The 21227-nt window shown below is 36.5% G+C and overlaps 1 protein-coding gene across 3 annotated transcripts in view; it reads right to left on the reverse strand.

Annotated features, from left to right (window-relative positions):
- Nucleotides 1–18982, reverse strand: part of LOC148062327 (bromo adjacent homology domain-containing 1 protein) — a 47297-nt gene extending 28315 nt beyond the window's left edge. Inside the window, exon 1 of one of the 3 annotated variants that reach the window (XM_087778743.1) lies at nt 18511–18982. The gene's annotated coding sequence lies outside the window, so the exon portion shown is untranslated. Of the gene's footprint in view, nt 1–907; nt 966–1173; nt 1502–18510 lie in introns of those variants that run through there. The other 2 variants (XM_087778744.1, XM_087778745.1) reach the window with 2 other exon arrangements.
- Between the last annotated feature and the right edge of the window lie 2245 nt (nt 18983–21227).

The raw sequence follows: 21227 nt of genomic DNA on the forward strand, positions 1-21227 counted from the left end.
TATTTTGTGGTTGTTTTTAAATTGAATTTATCTATTAGTTTTTACCATTTTGAAAAAAGCCTCCCTATATATATATAATACATTTTATACATTAGTACATCAGTAAAAGGTTTCTTGGATATTCTAAATATATCACAAATTCGGAAAAAAAAAACAATATCCCGAAGGAGACCTCCTGAGGGATCAATAAAGTTCTACTTAACCTAAATGTACTACTCAGTATTTAGTATTATACTTGAGAAAGAACTCAATTGTTACTCATCTTCCTGAGATGTTTATAAGTACACGTTGTATTTATTGACACCTAGATATAAGCAACAACTCCTCCACTGGTCCCCTCTTCCCTTCTGTGGTCAACTTTTCAGGTACTAACCACTGCAGACTTGTAAAGACATCAACGACATTAAATATAAACAAACGATAAAAAAAAATCCACCATAGACATCTATAGATCCAAACCAAAGAAACAAATATGGAATGGGGGAATGTTCAAGGTCCAAAAGTCAGTCCAATACACCTGCACACTTTCGTCAGTCGAACTTTCAGGAAAACGCCACACACACACATTGAACACGCATCAAAAAATAAATAAGGCAGCCCACAGGGATCCTATTTAGGCACCTCTTATTTTTCTTACAGTTTCCATGTCACTGCAGCGGACAAACACACAGAACCAGAAGACATGTCGAAGCTCTGATCGCGGATCCAAAAAAAAAAAAAAAACAGGCACAAGAATGTGCGGACGGGTTAAGTTCGGCGTGCTTATTTTCTCTCACGCGAACCGGGATCGGAACACGTTATAGCGGATGATAGTCTGACGTCGCTGCCCATCTGAAGGAAGCTAAACACGAGCCGCACACACACACACACACACACACACACACCGAGAGAAATAAAGGGCAGTCACCCCTCTCCGGATCACATTCTTCCTCCACGATCCGTCAACAACCGACTCGACCCGCCGATGCGATCCCGTGTCTCGGGCACAGCAGCCGGTGCTGGATCGGTGTTGGATCGGTGCTGGATCGGTGCACGAAGCCCCCGAGAGCGAGAGAGATAAAAAAAATAATAAACGGGTTCCGATCCTTCTCTGGACGACTGGGCAGAACTTCAAACATTCAGGGCCAACAAAATCGCCACCGAAACAACCGAGCTTTTTGGGTTTTAACTTACGGTTCCGCCGACAACACTTCCTCCTCCTGGCAGCCGGGGAGGCGTCGAGCGAAGAGGTTCGGTTCGGGAGGAGGAGGAGGAGGAGGTGGTGAGGAGGAGGAGGAGGAGGGGGGAGTCGGACTGGTGCGATGGCAGAGCTCCGTAACTGGGAGAGCTGGGGAGGAGTGGAGGACGGTCGCTGGCGCGCGTGTGCGCGGGCACGCGCGCGTGTGTGTGTTAGTGTGTGTGTGTGTGTGCTTCTTCCTGGTTCGGGCTTCGACCGATCAAACTTAATCTGAACCCCCCCCCCCCCTCACACACACACACACCCTCGTGCTGACGGACACACAGCTGTCGGAGCAGAAACTACATGTGAGTCTAACTTCTATTCTATTGTAACAGCGATGCATCATGGGCGATGGATGTTAACACCCCCCCCTCTCTCGCGCGCACACGCACACACACACACCCTGTCATTTGTCGTTGAGAACCACAACAAGACTGGAACACGTCACGAGAAGGTGGACGACATTCTCGACTCCATTTGTTTGTTTGACTTGTTGTGATATAAAATTATAAACGTCTAATACCATTGAACAACATTGATCAATTGATTTAATTAATATATTTTAAGTGAGTATATAAAGATGAAAACTGTGTGCAACAAATAAGTTTGTGTGAAATGCATAATTCATGCACCAATTTATTTGCAAATATAAATAAGTAAGTGCGTCGTTTGTATTTGTAAAGCGGCCTTTGGCAGACGGAACAATACACAGTTAAAATACATATTTTAAAAAAAAAGGTCAAGACAACACATAGTCGCCCAAATATATTTAAGAAAAAAAGCCTGAGCTAATAAATAGGTTTTAAGATGTTTCTTGAAAACACGGACATTGAAATCCCTCACCTAGATAGAACTAGAAACGGATAAAATAATATATACACTACATTTTAATTAATTTTACCATTTAAATGATTCCCTTAAAGGCTCAGTTCACCCAAAATTCCCCTCATTTTCTACCCACTCTCATGTCGACTAAGGGTTGGGACTATTTCTACAGTAATCTGTATCTTTTTAGAGTCATAAGCAAAAAAAGTATGTTCATTTTAATGTAGCGACAGACACGTACTCTGTGGGTAAATATATGGTGAGCGCGTCCAGTGTGTACAGTAGACCGGAGGCGCTCACAATATTTACCCGGAGTACTTCCTGTCTCTGTAGGATGTTGGCCCTTCAAGTTCTGCTACAAATGTGCTTAACCCCTGTGTTATCGCAGGGGTCAAGGTGACCCGAAGGACATATTTGACATACATTTGTATAAACTTGTTTTAAGTTTTGTCGAGGCTACTAATACAAGATGGACGTTAGAGACGAGCACCAAGAAGGTGATAAGATGTTTTGGAAGAAGACAACTCAGTCGTTACATTAAAATGAACAAACATTTTTGTCTATGACTCTTAAAAGGAACAGATAACTCTGAAAATAATCCCAACCCTTAGTCGACATGAGGGTGAGTAGAAAATGAGTGAATTGTGGGTGAAGTATCACTTTAATAATGTTATATTTTTCTATAAGTAAGTAAAGTAAGTAAGTCATTTTTATTTGTATAGCGCTTTTCCAGACCAGGGTCACAAAGCGCTTAAAAAATCAAAACAATATTCAATAAAGTACTGTATATACTTTAAAGGGCAAGATAAAACTGATAACACAACAGGAGTTCCAGAAAGCGCATCATAGAATCAGAACTATTTTAATATCAATTTTTGGTGAAGAGTGCACAGACTAGGAATTTATTCCTGTGCAAATGAACGACAATTAACCATTAAAAACAGACAATAGCATAACTTTAAACCCTTGCAGGAGCCAAAGTCTTAAGTAGGCATTTTCCCTCTCGCTACCCCGGTCACATGTAATAAATGGATATCTTGTTTCTAGAGAATCTTAATAATAATTGAGAAACCTTTCCTGAAGTAGACAAGTTGAGCAACACTGTGTAGCAACAGCGTTTGAGTCGCTGAGTGAGTAAACCTCCTTTTCGGTCGACTCCCACGAGCGTACGCACGAAAGGTACAAGCCTGGCACCCGAAGACAAACTCCCACGAGGACGTTGTATCAATAAAAGTCAAACGTAATCGTGGACGGACTCTCTTTGAAAAAACCTTTGATTACAACATGTATTTCATGATTTCCCCACAGCGACGCTGCACTCCTGAGGATTGAGTACAATTCAAATATATGCATACGGCCAACAACTTTATCAGCGCCCGGCATTATCGTCGTGCACGCTGGCAGAGACATGCACACGTTTAATAGAATGTAAAAGATGAACAGCATGGATGGAGAGCAGAGAGGATCCTACGGTGTGTAATTACAGGACGAAAACACACTCGTCTTTGAAAACTCCCCTTCAGCACAAGTGATTTTTCAGTGGAGAGTTTATCTTTAATCCAACCTTTATTCTACAAGGTGAATCCAGATGAAATTACTACACTTGTTTTTCAAGAGCAGCGCTGAAGTGGGCCCACGGAGAATCGTCTTTAGAGTCTGATTTATATAGTGAGTGTGTTGACGACTGTCAGAGCCAGTGGTTTCATGTGGCACTATCAAGTTTTACTGCCTCCATGATGACATAATTGCTGTTTTTTAAGTTTTTTGGCTTCACTTAATCTATTAATATTCAATTTAAATTCTCCGGTTTATCTTCTTTTAGTCCGAACATAAAGTTGAATTATTAATCGGCGTGAAATTTTTAGTCTAGTGTGTGTTTTGTTCTTAGTTGTTTTTTCATGGGAAGCAGAAACCACTCACCATGAGTAAATACATGTTTTTGTCAAAATAATATTTTCATTTAACACAAATGGAAGTTGTTACGTTAGGAAAAAGAATACATTATAATAACGAATACATTATAATAACGAATACAAAAGATCAGATCTTTACTTGTAATTTATCGATATTATATTTTTTTCTGTTGATTTCAGGATGTATTTTAATCTCATTAATTAAATGAATTGATTGATTTTGATTTTATAATTTTAATGTTTTAAAGCCTTTTAATCTATTAATATTTAAGTTAGTTTTTCGAAAACAAAAAACACTCCATGATTCAACTCATACTTTTGTCAAAATATAATTTTACTTTATAACAAATGTAATTAATAATGTTTAAAAAGACGTATACATTATAATAACGACTAATGTTTACACCATGAATCTTTTTGTTTATTGTATATATTTCTTCATTGATTTCCGGATTTATTCAAATCTCCTTAAGTAAATGAATATTTTGATGGTATAATTTTAGTTATATTTTAAAATAGAAAGAATTAAAACAGTGAAAAGTAGCTGTTTATTCATTAGCTTTCCGTGTAGCTAAAATAATAAATGATACATTAAGAAGATAACCAATTGTAATTTATTACAAAATGTGTTTTGTCCTGAACAAGTTTGGAATTGGACTACATGCTAAAAGACTGTTTGACCCTTAAAGTAAAGTCAATAAATTGGAAAATATTTTTTTTTTTAATAATTCAAGAATAAAGTTATTCTGCATGTAGACACACAGAGAGATCTCCAGAGGGATAAATAAAGTTTATCTATCTATCCACACAGAAAAACAAAGTTCCAAGAAATAGATCTACTAAAGACCTACACTATAAAGTTCATGGACTAGTCATTTAACCTCTACAGAAAATGTAATGTGGATTTTCTGTAATTCCATGAATATAAATGTGGGAGGTGTGATCGCTCCTGTAAAATAACTTAAATGAGCCTTTATCTACTTCTTCTAACACCCGCCTGGAACGGATCTGGAACCGCCCTTTAATGTCGGAAAGATTATTTCTTAACAGAACATTACGTGAAGAAGAAAAAAAAATGGACATAAATTGTAGTAAACCATGTAAAACACAGCCTTTAAATGATGTATAAAACTGTAATAACAGCAGCTCCGGTGTTGCTGGACAGCGGAAGGTTGAGTGATGAGGTCAGTTTCACATTCAAACAAGGTGCTCGCGCTAATGTCTCCGACATTCCTTAAAGCCCGGGAATGGCAGCCGGGCCTGTGCGGCGTGATTGACAGCGGCAGAGTGTCTCCTTTCTCCCTGATAAAGACCCGCTTAATGTCCAGATGAGATTTAAAGCGGCTTCATCAAAGGTTGTGTCATCCGCGCTGACAGCTTTTTACTTGACGACTTCACTTATTCATCCTCCACCACTCTCGCCGATCAAAGGCTTCGTATCGTACGTGAACGGTTTTCATTACTCCGTTCTATTACGTTCTTCATTACGTCTGTTGTCGACATTCAATCGAAGCCGATGTGTCGCGGCCGCACTAAATATTAACTAAGACAACCTCGTCTGTCATCTGTTTATGGCTCATACAGGTGTTACCCTGGCTAGCCAAGCTCTAACTGTAGTAAATAGTTAACTTATTTTACAGACTATATAGTGTTGAAAAAGTGTCTAAATGAAATGAAGTATCAACACCATTGAGACTTTCTTTAGTTAGAGAGAAAACCAACCAGGGTTCTCCATAATACCAGTTTGTTTATACTTACAAACCTTATTCAAACACATCTAAATCATATCTAAATCATACATCTAGAAGTGTCAAACTCACAAGGCCTAAGGTCATAGCAAGGCCTCCAAATTCAAGCGCTCTTTGAAACCTTTTCATTTGTATTGTGGGCTTGAAATATAATTCTAAATTTATTTAATCCTTTATTTAATAAAAAAAGAAATTAAGATTTTCTCAATCAGAAAAAAAAGAAACCACTGTATCGACAAGTGTGATGATTTTGTGTGTGAGAATGAATATTAATAAGTACTTCTTAAAGTGATACTTCACCCAAAATTCCTAAATTTACTTTACCTCCCATGTTTACATTCATGGAATTACAGTAAAGTCCACATTACATTTTCTAAAGCCGTTTCATGACTAGTCCATGAAATTAATAGTTAAGGTCTTTAGTAGGTTTACTAGATTTACTCACTCTTTTCAGTTTAATTTCTTCCTTTTTACAGTTATAGGCCACAATGTACGGCCATTTTAATGAAGATACTGGAGCTCAGTTGTCTTCTTCATATTCGTCCAAAATTACACTTGAAAACATCCAAATACCTCTGTACTGCTCGTCTGTAACGTCCATCTTGTATTGAAGCCTCGACAAGATTATTTGTTTACAAAAAACTATGTATGGACGTCACAGACAAGCACAGTGAATGTATTTGTATGTTTTTAAGTGTCTTTTTGGACGAAGATGAAACTGAGCATCACTACATGTCACTACATTAAAATAGATAAACATTTTTGCCTATAACTCTAAAAAGGAACAGAATACTAATAATCCCAACCCTTTAGGGTGAGTAGAAAATGAGTGAAATATTAATTTCGGGTGAACTAACGCTTTAAATGAAAGAGAATTAAGAACATTGTATCTGTAAATGGTTCTTCCACCTGTTACATGGTGTTGAAATATGGGTTAACACCATCGAAATATCACAAAGCAGCTTCAAGAGTAATATGTAAAGTAGAACACTGAGCTTAATGAATTATACCATTATTGAGATGGCCTGAGGTGGATTAGAGACAAACTGTGTCGGACATAGACGGAGTGAGAAATAGACCTTTACCGGATCTTTTTCAAATATTGTCTAAAGTTTCTATTTCCATTTACCATATTTTGGAACTACTATGAGAATAATCAGGAGGAGAATGACTTCTACAGACTACAGACTTCTAACACTATGAATTTTGAAATATACTTAAAGAACAATATTTATATTCACAGATTCTTCAAAAGAGAAATACAATTAGTTGAAGCATCAGATTAGTAATAACATGAATGAAATCAACATATAAAATTACATAACACACATAATGTTCACATGACACACATAATTGACCACATGACAAACATAATGTTCACATGATGCACACATAGTTGATCACATGATAAACATAATGTTCACATGATGCACACATAGTTGATCACATGATAAACATAATGTTCACATGACAAACATAATGTTCACATGACACAGATAATTGATCAATGACAAACATAATGTTCACATCAGACACATAATGTTCACATGACATAGATAATTGATCACATGACAAATAATGTTCACATGATGCACACATAGTTGATCACATGATAAACATAATGTTCACATGACAAACATAATTGATCACATGACAAACAATGTTCACATGATGCACACATAGTTGATCACATGATAAACATAATGTTCACATGACCTACATAATTGAGCAAAGGGTGTTATAGTTAGTAATATCAATAATAAACAAAATAACATAAACCTAAGGAAAAAAAAATAATTATGTTCGGTGAAAAAGAAAAGTTTGAAGAAAGGGCCAGAAACAATAACAACTATTTTTCTCTGATTAGCTGAAAATTGTTTGAAAGCATCTTATAATTGAATTGAGTTAGAAATGTTTAAATGTGGTGAAAACTCTTAGATTGTATTTGCATGATGTATAAAAACAAAACAAAAGATGTGTATCTTCAAACTTACAAATATGCTTAAACTGATGCCAAGGACGAGATGAGATTGAAATAAATAAATAAATTGACATTTCCATTTAAAAGGGTAAAAACATGTAATGAGTTCACTGAGAGGGAGTGGGACTACCAATAACCACATTGAAAAGGCTGTGTACTGGAAAATGCAAATGTTCAAATGAGTCAGAGAAGCATTTTAGTTTAGTTAGAGGACCTCAATGTTTTTCCATAGACACTCACTCAAAACCACAAATTAAGTTATGTTAGTTGTTACTTTCAGTTTCAGAAATGTTTCAGATTCTACCACAAAACATGAGAAAACGCCTTTACAATTTATCATTAGATTGAAACATTAGATGCACTTTTGTTGTTTTTAAGTTTAAAATATGTTTATATTTTACAATAATGTTAACATTTAGTGACTCCTGAATATTAAAAATGTTACTTGTACCTTAAAAATAGGGGGGAGGGGGGGGGGCAAAAAACCACAAAAATCAATTCTATAGTTAACCACAAAAAAATAGAAATTAAATATATTAATATTATTGTCATAATGATTATTACTGTTAACTCAAACAGCAGTAAATGTACACAACCTTTAACAGACATCCTGAGGCCTCTGAATCTGAATTGAATGATGAAAAATACATGCAGGAACTTTTCCATCCCTCACCACAACCTACCACTCAGCCTGATATGGGTGCATACCTTTTTTACTCTGAACCATTTTCCAAAGTGTTCTAATAACCTCTGAGAGCCCCGAGTAAAAATAAAGTGTAGCTATAAATTTACCGCACATTGTGAACTGATGTTTCATTTTAAAATGTTAATTTTTTATGGATTTACCAAGATATCATGATATAAATCTATTTTAATTTAATTTAATTAGTTAAACTTCAATTCAAAAAGGACAGATTTTAATGTCCACGTTAACATTGCAGTTACAGGTCATTCGATTAAATCAATTAGTGGTTTATTAGAAACCTTTTTATAATTGTTATTTAAAATTCATTGGGTGATGATGGATTCATGTTTATGTATTCATTTCATTTATTTTGTAAAGTAAATAGTTCATGCTACAGTGGATTTATTGTTCTAGTGATTGGTATGATATTTGTTATAGTTTTTTCGTGGTGTGATCTATAACCTTTCTTTGGTTTTTCATCTCCAAAAAATCTTGTTTGATGACAGTTTTAAAAATGATCTACAATTATAATATAATAAACAGTTTTAGCATGAATCGATCTTAAGGGGAAGATCACTCACCCACATGTCAACTAAGGGTTGGGATTATTTTCAGTGTAATCCGTGTTTTTTTGGACTTACAGACAGAAATGTATTTCAATGCTTAAGTAGTAAAAAAAAAAACTACTCTTCTATAACGTTCATCTTGTATTGAAGCCATGACATTAGATATTATTCTGAGAAAATATTCAACAAGTTTTTATTTTAAGCTTGTTTTGTAAGATTGATTGACTATTTATTAACGCATTGCATTTTGGATGACGAAACATCCTCTAAAAATCTGGAAACAAGGAAGCTTTTCTGTATCCATAACCTTCAAATTCAACTGGAAAAAACTAGTGAAAAGTATAAAGGAGCCCTTATTGTAACAGGGTTGCATCAAGTGCCTTCATGTGTCTAACAATGATGATGGTATCATTTTAGTTATGAAAGTTTTCAATCTCTTTAAAATAAATGTTATCAAATGTTTGTGAGATTTCTCTGTTTGTTTGCTGCTTCAGAAACATACTCTTCACCCCTTTCAATGCACCTCCATCATAATTCATGCTGACCTGTTGAAAGTGCAACCTGAACTATTTCTTATTTGTAGTCAGAAGGGATCAACATCAGGAGAGACTCTGACCCTGTTTAACATCACCTGGCCGGTGAAAAGCATCTCATTAGGACATCAATCCCCCGGTCGCTCCCTGAGATCTTCTCAAGAGCAGTTTTTGTCAAATCTTAGGAGATCTAAAAAAAGCAGCATCAATGAGAGCAGCTCCTTCACTTCCCAGCTGAAGACTTTTTTTTGTTAATGTCAGGGGAAGAAGGTGAGGGAGTCGTGCCGATCGAGGAAGACTATTGAAAGCACAGTTACCACGTCAGCCTGATATCTTTCAGATCTACCTGTTAGACGCTCGGCCTTTCTCCGGCTGAAAGCGGCTCCGACGATAACGACAAGACGATCAATAGCAGCACTTTTTAAAAGAGGAGCTGAAACAACCGCGTTCATTTGTCTGACAAATCTGTGTCACAGGAAATGAAGGTAGCTGCTTTGGCTTTATTAGAATGTAAATGTAAATAATGTAAATAATGTAAAGGCTAATGTGTCGAGCGGCAGATGGTTTCCATCAACCACACGAGATTCTTTCCACACAACACACTCGCACACAGTTGCAGGAGATCTTAGTCAAGAGTCACTAAACAAACACATTACATTTTGACATTATTTATTATTCCTTCAGATTTTTCATAACGATTGCTTTCATATTTTAGTTTTATTTTTTCCTGGCGTGCTTGCTCACCCGAAACAATATGTGTAAACTTGTATATTGTTGATTCAACTGACAAAACTTCTCCAACAATAAATAATTATTCTATCCTAGTGATGGTGTGTCTCACATTCTCACCTTCTCACCAAGTGATCACATCCACGTAAAAAAATGGATTAAAAAAGAAAACGCAACCTCCTTTTTTATCGACACAAGTTTCCTGAATAATTTTCATGCAACAATATGACACACACTGATGTTGGTGACAAGGTTGTTTTCGTACATGACTGATGGAAGGATGTCATTAAAGAGTTGAGTCCATGATTAAGGTCTATATTTATCTGCACAGAACTCCTCTTCCATTCATTAAAAGTCAACTGTGAACGGATCCATTATAATATTGTTCAAAAGGATCACAAATGCATGGAAAGTTTTACAAATGTATATCTGTACCACGAACAACAAACGCATAGCTTGATTTAAAATTGTATAACTTAGAGCAAATCTGCTCAAATCTCAAGACAAAGGCAAATCTGCCAACTCATCGCCACAAATGATTTACAGAAAAATCTTATTAGACAGACCGACTAGAGGGTTCTGTCCTGATTCAAACACCTTGGACCTAATCCCTTCCAGCTAGAGGACTTTTTTTTTATTCTTGTGGATCTCTTCATATAAGTACTAAATTATAGCCAACAGAACAGATTATAGAACCCATTTTGTTGTTTTTTTTCGGGCATAAGTCAGACTTAAAATGCTTTCATTTTCTCAAACATTGAAAGCCTTATTTTATATGGTACACGGCCCTCAAAAATCTATCAAAATGTTGGTAAACATTCATGTTTGTATTAGTCACGATTGTCGATTCTTTTAGTAATTTTCCACAAGTCTCCTGACTATGAAGCTTCATGTAGTAATACTACAAAGCAACACTATATTATTTTTTTAATTTACTGTCACAATTTCCTCCCTGGTCATTCTATTTTGTCCTTCCACGTTCTGTCTTTCCTTGTGTTTCATCTGCCGACAGTCGTCGAGGGCGGTTCCAGACGGAGGCGTGGAGGAGGCGCACGGCTGCAGGCAATCGGAGCAGTCAGTACATAAAAACTCCAGTTCTGCTCCTGGTCGGAGTGAACGTGTTTTAGGAACTACCTGTGCTGTGTCACGAATCGCACAAGTCTCCGAGTGCACCGGTTAACAGTACACTTTAAGATGCAGTAGTTTAAGTGCACCTACTTGCCCAGTGCGCTAATTTTCGACAGTCTGTCGCTACACTCTTACCTGAAATGACTCGACAGCTTCTTCTCTTACTACTTTTTAATGCTGATTTTAACCAGCTGTTGAAACCCTATCGCCGACACTTGGCAGCGCCTTTCTCCAATTTAAACAAGTTATTAAGTTGTGTTTTATTGAGTTATTGTTGTTGTTGTGTGACATATCTTCTGTTTAGCAACGTAGCTCTACGTTGAGGGTGGAACCCGTCCATCGGTCCACACTCCATACATTTTCTGACCGTTAGAGTGCACCAATCGAGTACTCATCTTGCACTACATTTTCGCACACTGCTCATTGGGACGCTCTTGTGTACTCAAAATATTAAGTGTAAGTGCGCGATTTGGGTCACACCCCTGGTAAACTAAACGCTTCGCTCTACCCGCTTGTCGGATATATTTTTGGATTCTTTTCCTGGATACTTTTCATTAGAATTTTTTTTTACTGCTTTTTTGGTGAGTCTTTAGTTTTATAAGGACTCATAAGGGAAAAAATGACTCTTGGACTTTGTCGCCCTCTTGTGGACCTTATATGTTTTCATTAAATTGTCACTATTTTTTGTTAGCTCTCTTCCGCTCTTGGGTGACCTTGTTTATCAAATCTTAACATTTATGAACATTTAAACCCTGTATAAATACAATGAACACTTGTGTTTGAATACAATTTTTGTACTTGACATATCTTTTTAACAATCATTAATAGGTTGTGAGTCGTCGCTGTCAACGAGTCTCTTGTCTGAGTCCCACATCACATCACCAAAACACATGTTTAAGATAAGATATAAACTTTAACATGTGTAGACGTTGACTTACTTACTTACATAATTACTATCACACATACACACAAAAACACACACGTAACTTCAAAAAGAATGTCGCAAAGGTCATGTGCGTAAAAAAAGCTGATTTGTCTGTGTTAGGAAAGTTGTACATGTTTCATCCCTTTCGTCAATTGTGCATATTCCTAAAAATTGTACTTTGATAAATCAAAATTTTCCTCCGTTAATTAACCTATGCATTTGCTGGTCACGCTACAGATACACTTACATAGTTGTAAAACCTAAACAGCACTTCTAATTCCACCCCTATATTATTATTTGAATAAATAAATCCTTTAAAGCAACAATATGTGTGTTTTAAACGATTGTTTCTGGCTCCCCCTAGTGTCAAGAAAAGTCTTACTGCAATGTTGTTGCACCAGTGCCAGATTACCGCTTGTGGCTTTGATTACAAAACAAGAAGAGAAAGACTATTGCTGAGTCTGTTTCCCGTTCTATCTTCTTTAACTCTTCAACAAGTCTCTCATCTATTGGCACCTGGAGAATTATGAAAATGGCACTCGTAAATAAATATATGGATTCAAGTCAATACTAGCCTAATGATCGCCATCATTTTTGTTTTTCAAGTTGTTTTCTCCTTCAGCCGAGAAGATATGAAAAAGACAAATTCTCAACTCTGGCCTGTGAATGTAATGAGGCTTCACTGGGTTTTACACAGATTTGGAGCGTAAACAGACAAATTTAACAAGCGTGAACTCTCTCAGAGCTGCCTCAGTCCGTGAGACGCACAAGTAATACGGACCAATAAACCCCCTTTTTTGCAACTTCGTGCCGTCATTTGTCATCGCGATGACCACCGTTTCCATCGAGAAGAATTTGACGGTTTAAACGTTATCGAAGCCCCTGACTGAGGAGCGTCATTACCTGCAGCTGTTACCATGAAATTTTAATCAGGTGTTTTCCAGCACACATTTTTTCTGTCAGGAAAAGCTCTTGATTACATTTCTATAGATCGCAACGCTTCGAGCCTTCAAGAGGGATCGTTGGACGCGCTCATTCTTTATCTGGATATTTTCTTCTTTTTTTTTTCCCCGAGTTTGAATCCGACAAGGAGTCAAGGAAGAAAAACATGGGAGTGAAGGAGCAGCTGAAGGGCTTACACAGGTTAATTACAGGATTAAAGTTATTACATTGTTAAAAGGACAACGTCACACATATTTAGATGGACTGCTACGTTCAAGGTTATATCTGGGCAGGACCGGTTAATGTGAAGCAGGAGAAGCTCATTATTTAATATGCCAAGATGTAAAGAATGTGACAAATGGTTGGAAGAGATTGAAGGATGATTTACCAGAGTATTTGCTGGCACTAAATAAGAAAGTGTGAAAAATGATTTATCCTGACAGCGTTCTCGCGGTAAATAGAGCTTTTACAGTTTCTAATACACACTTAAATCAATTATTTACGGCAACCAATCTGATTTGTCACATAAACGTTGTTTTTATTTTGTGCCACTGACCGAAATACTTCGGTAGGACAGAGTTTAGAAACATGCTTTGCTTTTAAATGTAAAGTTTAAGAACCTTTGTGTGATCAAAACTTGATAATGTGTGGATCAAGTCAACGTCAGATTGATTTATCAAGTTAGCGAGTGTTCTTTTCCACTGGAAATCCATGTGTTGTTTATTATTTATCTTATAGAATTGAAAGGAACCGGCATCGAAGTAAAGGTATCGGTTTCAATACAGAGTTCAACAGCCCTTAAAGTAATGGTTTATTTATGTATCAAACTCCAGCATTAGGACCCAAATCCAGTACGCTAAGTCGTTTTAAGTTGTATATGAACGCTTTCAATAGTGTGGTTAGTTAAGATGAAACATCATATAATGTAAAGCTATGTTCTTTGACAAGATGTTTTACTGTACGCAAACATATACAAATATAAATACGATAATTCATCTTTCAAAACTAATGATTAATTAATGGTGAAAGGTACCCTGGTGAACTGGTATATCTCTTGTGTGAGGTATAGAAGTACAATTTATGTATTTGGAAACTTTTACGCATAGATATTGTATACTTAAATAATATAATACATTTATGGGGAAAAGAAATCACAAATCTCCCTACTTTGGAACAAATAAAATAAATATCTTAATATCAAGTAACAACAAGTGATTTTGCATATCGTACAAGATTGTTTGCTTAAAAACCATTGATATAATAAAATTTAAGCGTAACACAAGTTGGTGACGTAGCGCACCTGAATAGCTAGCATAGTTGGACATGCATAGAAAGAGTAGGAAACCGTGGACAGGAAATGAAACAGATTGTATCTGGAAAAAATCCAAAGTAAACACTACACGCAATATTTGATTCACAAACAAACAATAATAGTTATTGTTTCCTTATTAAGAAACATAGCATTGGTACTGTTAACAACGTATCTAAATAATTAGTTATCATCATTTATTTGTTATCGCCAGAATGGCTAAATTTATCGGGATCCGTTTTTTAGCCTACTGTGTATTGATTGACTAATTTAAATAGCTTTATTCTTACCACGTTGGGAAGATTTCAGCGGTGAAAACACATATTAGGAGAAACAGTACACATATTGAAACCAATAGACACAATACTGACAAATTAAGATAACCATAAAACCATGAAATCATAATGGTAAATAAAACAAAATGATTGCATGTGAAATAATAATAAATACTAATAAATAAAACGTTTTGAATAATTCAAAATATATAAACAACAATAGACATTTAAAAAAAGACAATAACAACTTATTGGTAAAGATTAGGACAAATGTGTGTTTGACACCTCTGCTCCAAACTCCATGAAGTTTGAAAGTTTATTAGATTGATTTCTTGATCCGAATTTTAACAGTAATATAATTGTATGTGTCTCTCAAAACAATTTAACATACAGTGAAACTCTAGATTGTGAATGCGTAGGGATGCACGATATATCGAAAAAATATTTATATCGTGAGCGTATGCATATCAAAAACAAGTGCGATAATTTATATTTTTTTATTGTATAAATCGAGCATTTCTTCAACCAATCAGGCGCGACCTTAAATGCGCACTTCGACCAAACAGTGTCACGTTCCGTAAAGTTGTCAATTTGTACTTCTATGTCTCATTGTCGTGCAGCCCTAAATAGGCGTCTTAATAATGTTTTACGTGTAAATCTGCCCCTTAATCTGACATCAGATTAAATTAGCAGGTGAATGTAAACAAGTCTTGTTCGACTGATCCATCCAGTAAATATAAGCAGTTTTATTACCTCACATCTGCTCTTCCACCGGGATGGGAGACAGTTTTTATGACGGTAAAATAACTCGACTCGCTTGACATCTGGATTGACAGAATCAAACTGTTTCGGCAGATTCACTCCGATAAGAAGGCAGTGAAGAGACGTCACACTAAATTCAGAGATGTCACTGATCCAGAAATCAATCGTAATAGCCTTTATTTCATCGGCGATGTAAGCATTAAAATGGAATGTTGGCAGAAATCCACTGATAATTGCCTTTTCAGCAGTGCTACAGTTATTAGCTCAGCACAGCCCTTTAATGAGAGGTCTGAGCTCCAGTCATTATTACACTTGTATATTAGCTTTGTCGACATTTATGATGGTTTAGTTATCTTAGGTGTGGTCCATTTTGGATTGGAGTGGGAAAGCTGCACACTCCAAAGTCTGTGAAAAATCTATACGTCGTTTAACTGGGATGAACTCCGGAGTTGACATCGGAGAGTTGTTATGAAGGTGCAGTCGGTCACAGGAGTTTAAACTACAGGACAATAGATTTTATTATCAGTTTACGCTTCTTTTGGGGTCAATTTAAGAAGTATATCTTTTTTTTTTTTTATATAAAAAGCTCATCATTTTCATTCATTATCCAACAATACATTATATTCCTATTTTTAATGATCTATTTCTATATAAGAAAACATGTTTTCTTGTCTTGTTTTCCTTCAAACAATGTCTTTATGCGTTTGACATTTGTATTATTTTCTTTCATATCAATTCAAAAAAATATCAGCATTTAATGTGATTACATCAAGTATTTTCTAGTTAAAGTACGATTTGAACAATCACGTATATACTTCTGAAATATTGACTGTTCTGTGTTGTGTTTGTTTTTCCTCTTTGTGAGTTTAACTGACTCTAAATCAATGACTGCCTCTATCAGTTTAAAACACATTCAGAAAATCACTAAAATAATAAGTGAGGAAAATGTATTTTGGTCATTTAAGACCCACGGCCACCACCTGGGTGACCTCTATTTAAATCTGTCTTTATACGATGGAATGTTGACTTGCATCTTGCCCCGAGTAGCTGGGACATATTCCTCATTTTAGGAGTAAATGAAAGATAACAGATGAGCAAATTTATAGCAACGCTCTGTTGAGCTTAAGGTCATGAAAATGCAGAATTCTGAATAATCCAGAAGTCAAACAAGTTATTTTACTTTCAGAAAAAAACGTATTTAAAGTATCCAACCATGGTGGAAGAGCAGATGTGAAGTAAATGCACAACAGACACCCACAACGGATATCCTAAGATCCGATAACGATTACTTTACCATTGTCTGAATTATGTTAAAGTTTGATGAAGGTTTTGGCAAATATTTGTAGTAAATAGTATGAGGTTGATGGTTATGTAAGTCCATATAAACAGATGGATATCTACTGAATTTAAAAACAGATGATGAGAAGCATTCACAAGCTAAAAATATGCATTTATTCTATTTTTTTCTTCTCCGGCTGTTTAAGAATCGTTGGTGGAGAAAACCACTTGTATTAATCGACATTTCATCAATAAACCTACATTGTTCAGTGTGTTTAATGCAAACCTCATGGGACGTTCTATTGGAGACCTAAAGATAACACTGTATTAAAGATACAATTATATGAGTCTAATCACACATCCTCTGTGCATTGTAGTACATATATCTAAAGATACTTTCATTCAATCTTCGGCAATATTCAGACGTTATCTTGTAGTGCTTTATCAGTAATTTACTTGTATTTTTTTATCCTTTTAAACTTGATTATTGTTTCACTTCAGACCGCGGACTGGATGAATGTTAGCATCATATTCATGGAACTACCTACAGATAGAAAGTAGTAAAAATATATAATACCGAGTTTGTGTTTCACTGAATAACACTACGTTCTTTGGAGTAAAATACGACTGAAACGAGCGTCTTGGCGTGTCGAGAGTCATTGTTTCTTCAGAGGAAGTATCATTTTTTCTAAAAATATACACCAGTCAGACAGTTATAATCAATAAAACCGAATTTTCAATTCCGTCAATGAGTTTTCCTTTTCGGTAACAGTCCCCAGGAATTGACTTACGAAGTCTGACTTCAATAAATGAGAAAATGCCATCTAGGTATCGAGCTAAGAAGCTACAGACTCCTTAAGAATAAAATAAATAAAAAATCTGAGAGAGAAACTTGTTTGTAAACTTCAATATAAGATCGTCAATGAGCTGAGATGATGAGACAAGTACTAGAAGCCTAATCCAAAACTGTATTCACATTATTATATCCTCATATCTTTGAGAAGCAACTTCACAGACTCCTTGAATAAATCTCCCTGTATTATTATTTAATATCCCCACGGGTCGACTTCTAACAGTGGTGAGATGCCATAGTTTAAAAAAAAAGAAGTGTGTATTTTATGATGATATTTGTCAATTAATCTTCTTAAACGCAGGATAAAAAAAAGGCCAGTAGATATTCTTTGTAGTGTTACAGATGAATCGGTGTCAACAATATATTAGTTTATAACTCAAGTATTCCCAGGAGCCTCCTTTAAAACACATGGGTTTATTACTGTGTCATAAAGAGTAAAGACTACATCTTCTATTGGATCCTGATCCACACACACACACACACACACACACCGTTGGAAATAAAAAAAGTTTGATCTGGATTCCCTGGAAGAGAGTGGGACCCACCAGGTGAACACAGCCAGTGATCCGAGTGGACTCACTATCGCTGACCTTGTTCCAGTCTATTCGCGGACAGAGGACTATTATCAGTGTGGTGGTGGTGCTGGAGGAGGAGGGGGGTGGAGGGGGGTTGGTTCTGCCAGTCCGACCAAGTACCACTCCCCGGGGATCTCCTTCATCCCCAACGGCCATTACCAACGTCTTCCCAACATTGACCAAAAAAAACCCATCTCCGTCCAAAACGCGATCATGATAATAATAATAATAATAATAATAATAAAAAGTGAAGCCGTTACTCACCGTGACGTGGAGGAGCCACCTTGTTTTTTTTTTTTAGAATAGGTGAGGGCGATGTGGCGGACGGTATTTCCACTCGAGGAGATAAAAACAACTCCGCGGAAGGGACGACGTTTTTTCACCCCTTTTTTCGTATCCCGGTCCGAGTCTTCAGGGCGGCGAACAGACAGCAAGAGTCCGCCGGAGAGAAGCCGCACACGCGTCGCGGGGTTTATAGATCCGTTTTTTCTTCTTCTCCTCCTTCCTCGGGAACTACTCGGCGGTTCCGATCCCCCCCCCCCCTTTTCGTCGCGAAAGTAAGACTAGAATCTAACCCTTTAAAAAAAGTCCGGATCCGATCGCGGGTGGGTTGAGCAGAAACAAGTGTGTTTTACATAACAACAGCAGCAAGAATATCCACATCCTACTTCTGGGCTGGAAGCATGTGATGGCAACATGGTGAGGCTTTTAAAGGGGCATCCACGCGTGACTGGAGGAGGTTTCGTTCGTCGCTGGATCCACCTTCGTCAACTTCCAACAGCAGGGGATGCGATGTGGACACACCACCGGGATGACCGGGGGTTGTTGTCGGGTGCTGGGTTCGCGGGGGCTGGGCGGTACCGAGGCGATCGACGCCCCGACTGTGGGCATCATGTTTTCCAAAACAAGCGTTCGAGCGAAGCTCTACTTTTTAAAAAAAAATAAAATCTATAGAACTAGTTCCATGAACATGTCTAGGACAGATCTTGGTTAAAGGAAATATATTTCAGAGTAAAACTGATCTGTATCTGATAGTGATAGCTCACCATTTTATTTTATATGTATTAATGTATTGACTCTAAATACAACTTGCTAACGTTTTCTTTTCGTTTTATTATAAGATCATATTTACATATTTGTATTTTTATTAAAGGTTAATACACATTTCTTATGACATAGTTAGGTTAATTTAAAGGGCAACAAATGTGAAAATACAACTCTCCTGGCTCACTCACATGTTTCTAATGTAAGCAAGTAAGTAAGTAATTTTTATTTGTATAGTGCTTTTCAAGACCAGGGTCACAAAGCGCTTAAACAATCAAAACAATATTCAATAAAGTATATACTTTAAAGATCAAGATAAAACTGATAACACAACAGGAGTTCCAGAAAATCAAGGAAAAGCCTGAACAAATAAAAACGTCTAAAGATGTTTCTTTAAGGAGTCTTCCTCTCCAAGATGCAGTAAGTCCCTCATCGTGACCATATTTTTAAGTTATTACTTAATAAAGTTCTCCACTGTCTGAAATCTCAGCGAACTAGAGGTTACGAGAGCGAAGTCCATTATAACGTAATAATTGGCTTCATCCTCGTCCAGCCAGCTTTAATCATGCCCACTTTGTTTAAACAACAAGTCCCTTAGCAGTAGTGGAGACTTACTGTAATGATGACGCTTGGTGATAAACCCCAATGGTTAACCAATCACAGCGGAGTGGGTGTGGTTATGGAAAACATGATTTAATCTCCAGAAAACTAAGTGTGCTCAGTGGGCGGGGTTTAAGCATATTTTCTTATCTAAATGTTTAAATAAAAAGATAGTTGCAAGTATGCAAAATGACACATAACTTTGCCACCGAGATTGAGTTTAACATGTGGTATAAATCGTATTTGAAGGAAATGACGCTTGATACCTTGGCTCCTGCGATGTCTGACTGTGCAGACCCTAAAATATAAGTGTGTTTATAATAGCAAAAGGCATAGATCATAGATTTAAAATATATAATAAATCACACTCACAATGAAATCCAATTGAATATTAATTGGAACATACGAAGTATTTGAATTTTTATTTTTAATTTTATTATTCCTGGACATTAGAAAATTGTCAATTGTAAACTCGAGGAATGACCACGTCTGCAAAAATAATCCCTTTATTCGGCCCATAATATTATATCATAGTCTTTTATAAGACAAACATTTGATATCGTCAACTACAAAAACTACAAATTATTGCTAATCCTGTTTAGCCATCATGGTGGATTGAAAGCAGATTTGCCTTGCATACAACTTGAGATTTGTAGAGTTGATTTTTAATGAAAGATATGCATGTTTATCTGTGTCTCTGTTACACAAACATAAAGCAAGTCCTTGAAAATGACAACGATGATCTCATTATATACAACATGGAGTTTAAAGTGGACGAACATACTAAAGTACAGACTGATGTTTGTAACATCTATAATAGAGTGGTTTGTTCTTCTGTCTACCGCAAGTGTAAAGTCCTTGGCTATACACACAAACACACACACACACACACACACACACAAACAGATGCAAAGGGACTCACAATTAAGCTGAATCAGGATGCTGAGGCCTGGAGAGGTCTGCTCACACCAGAGGACCAAAGACAAGATGAAACATGACCAGCGTCTCCGCCAACAGCAGAACGGTCGAACAAAAGCAGAGGATATTTAGGTAGAAAAACACAATGAGTGAGACTTTCTAACCACGTTTTTCTTAAGTGTCACTTTTCATTCTCAGCCTCGCTCAGCTTCCCACAGCTGTCGACTCCTCACCGCCATAAATCAACCAATAAATGATTGATTGTGAAAACACAGACCTCAACAGCTGGAATAACTGCACCAGTGAATAATGTTCACTTTCATTCTAATTGAATGAAAATATAGTAAAATGAATATAGATCCAAGTACTGAACATTGGCCAGCGTGGAGTGACTTTCATGGTAAGTTTTTCTAAAGTAC

This window comes from Callionymus lyra, chromosome 17 (genome assembly GCF_982586985.1).
Source record: "Callionymus lyra chromosome 17, fCalLyr1.hap1.1, whole genome shotgun sequence".
Taxonomy (NCBI): Eukaryota; Metazoa; Chordata; class Actinopteri; order Syngnathiformes; family Callionymidae; genus Callionymus; species Callionymus lyra.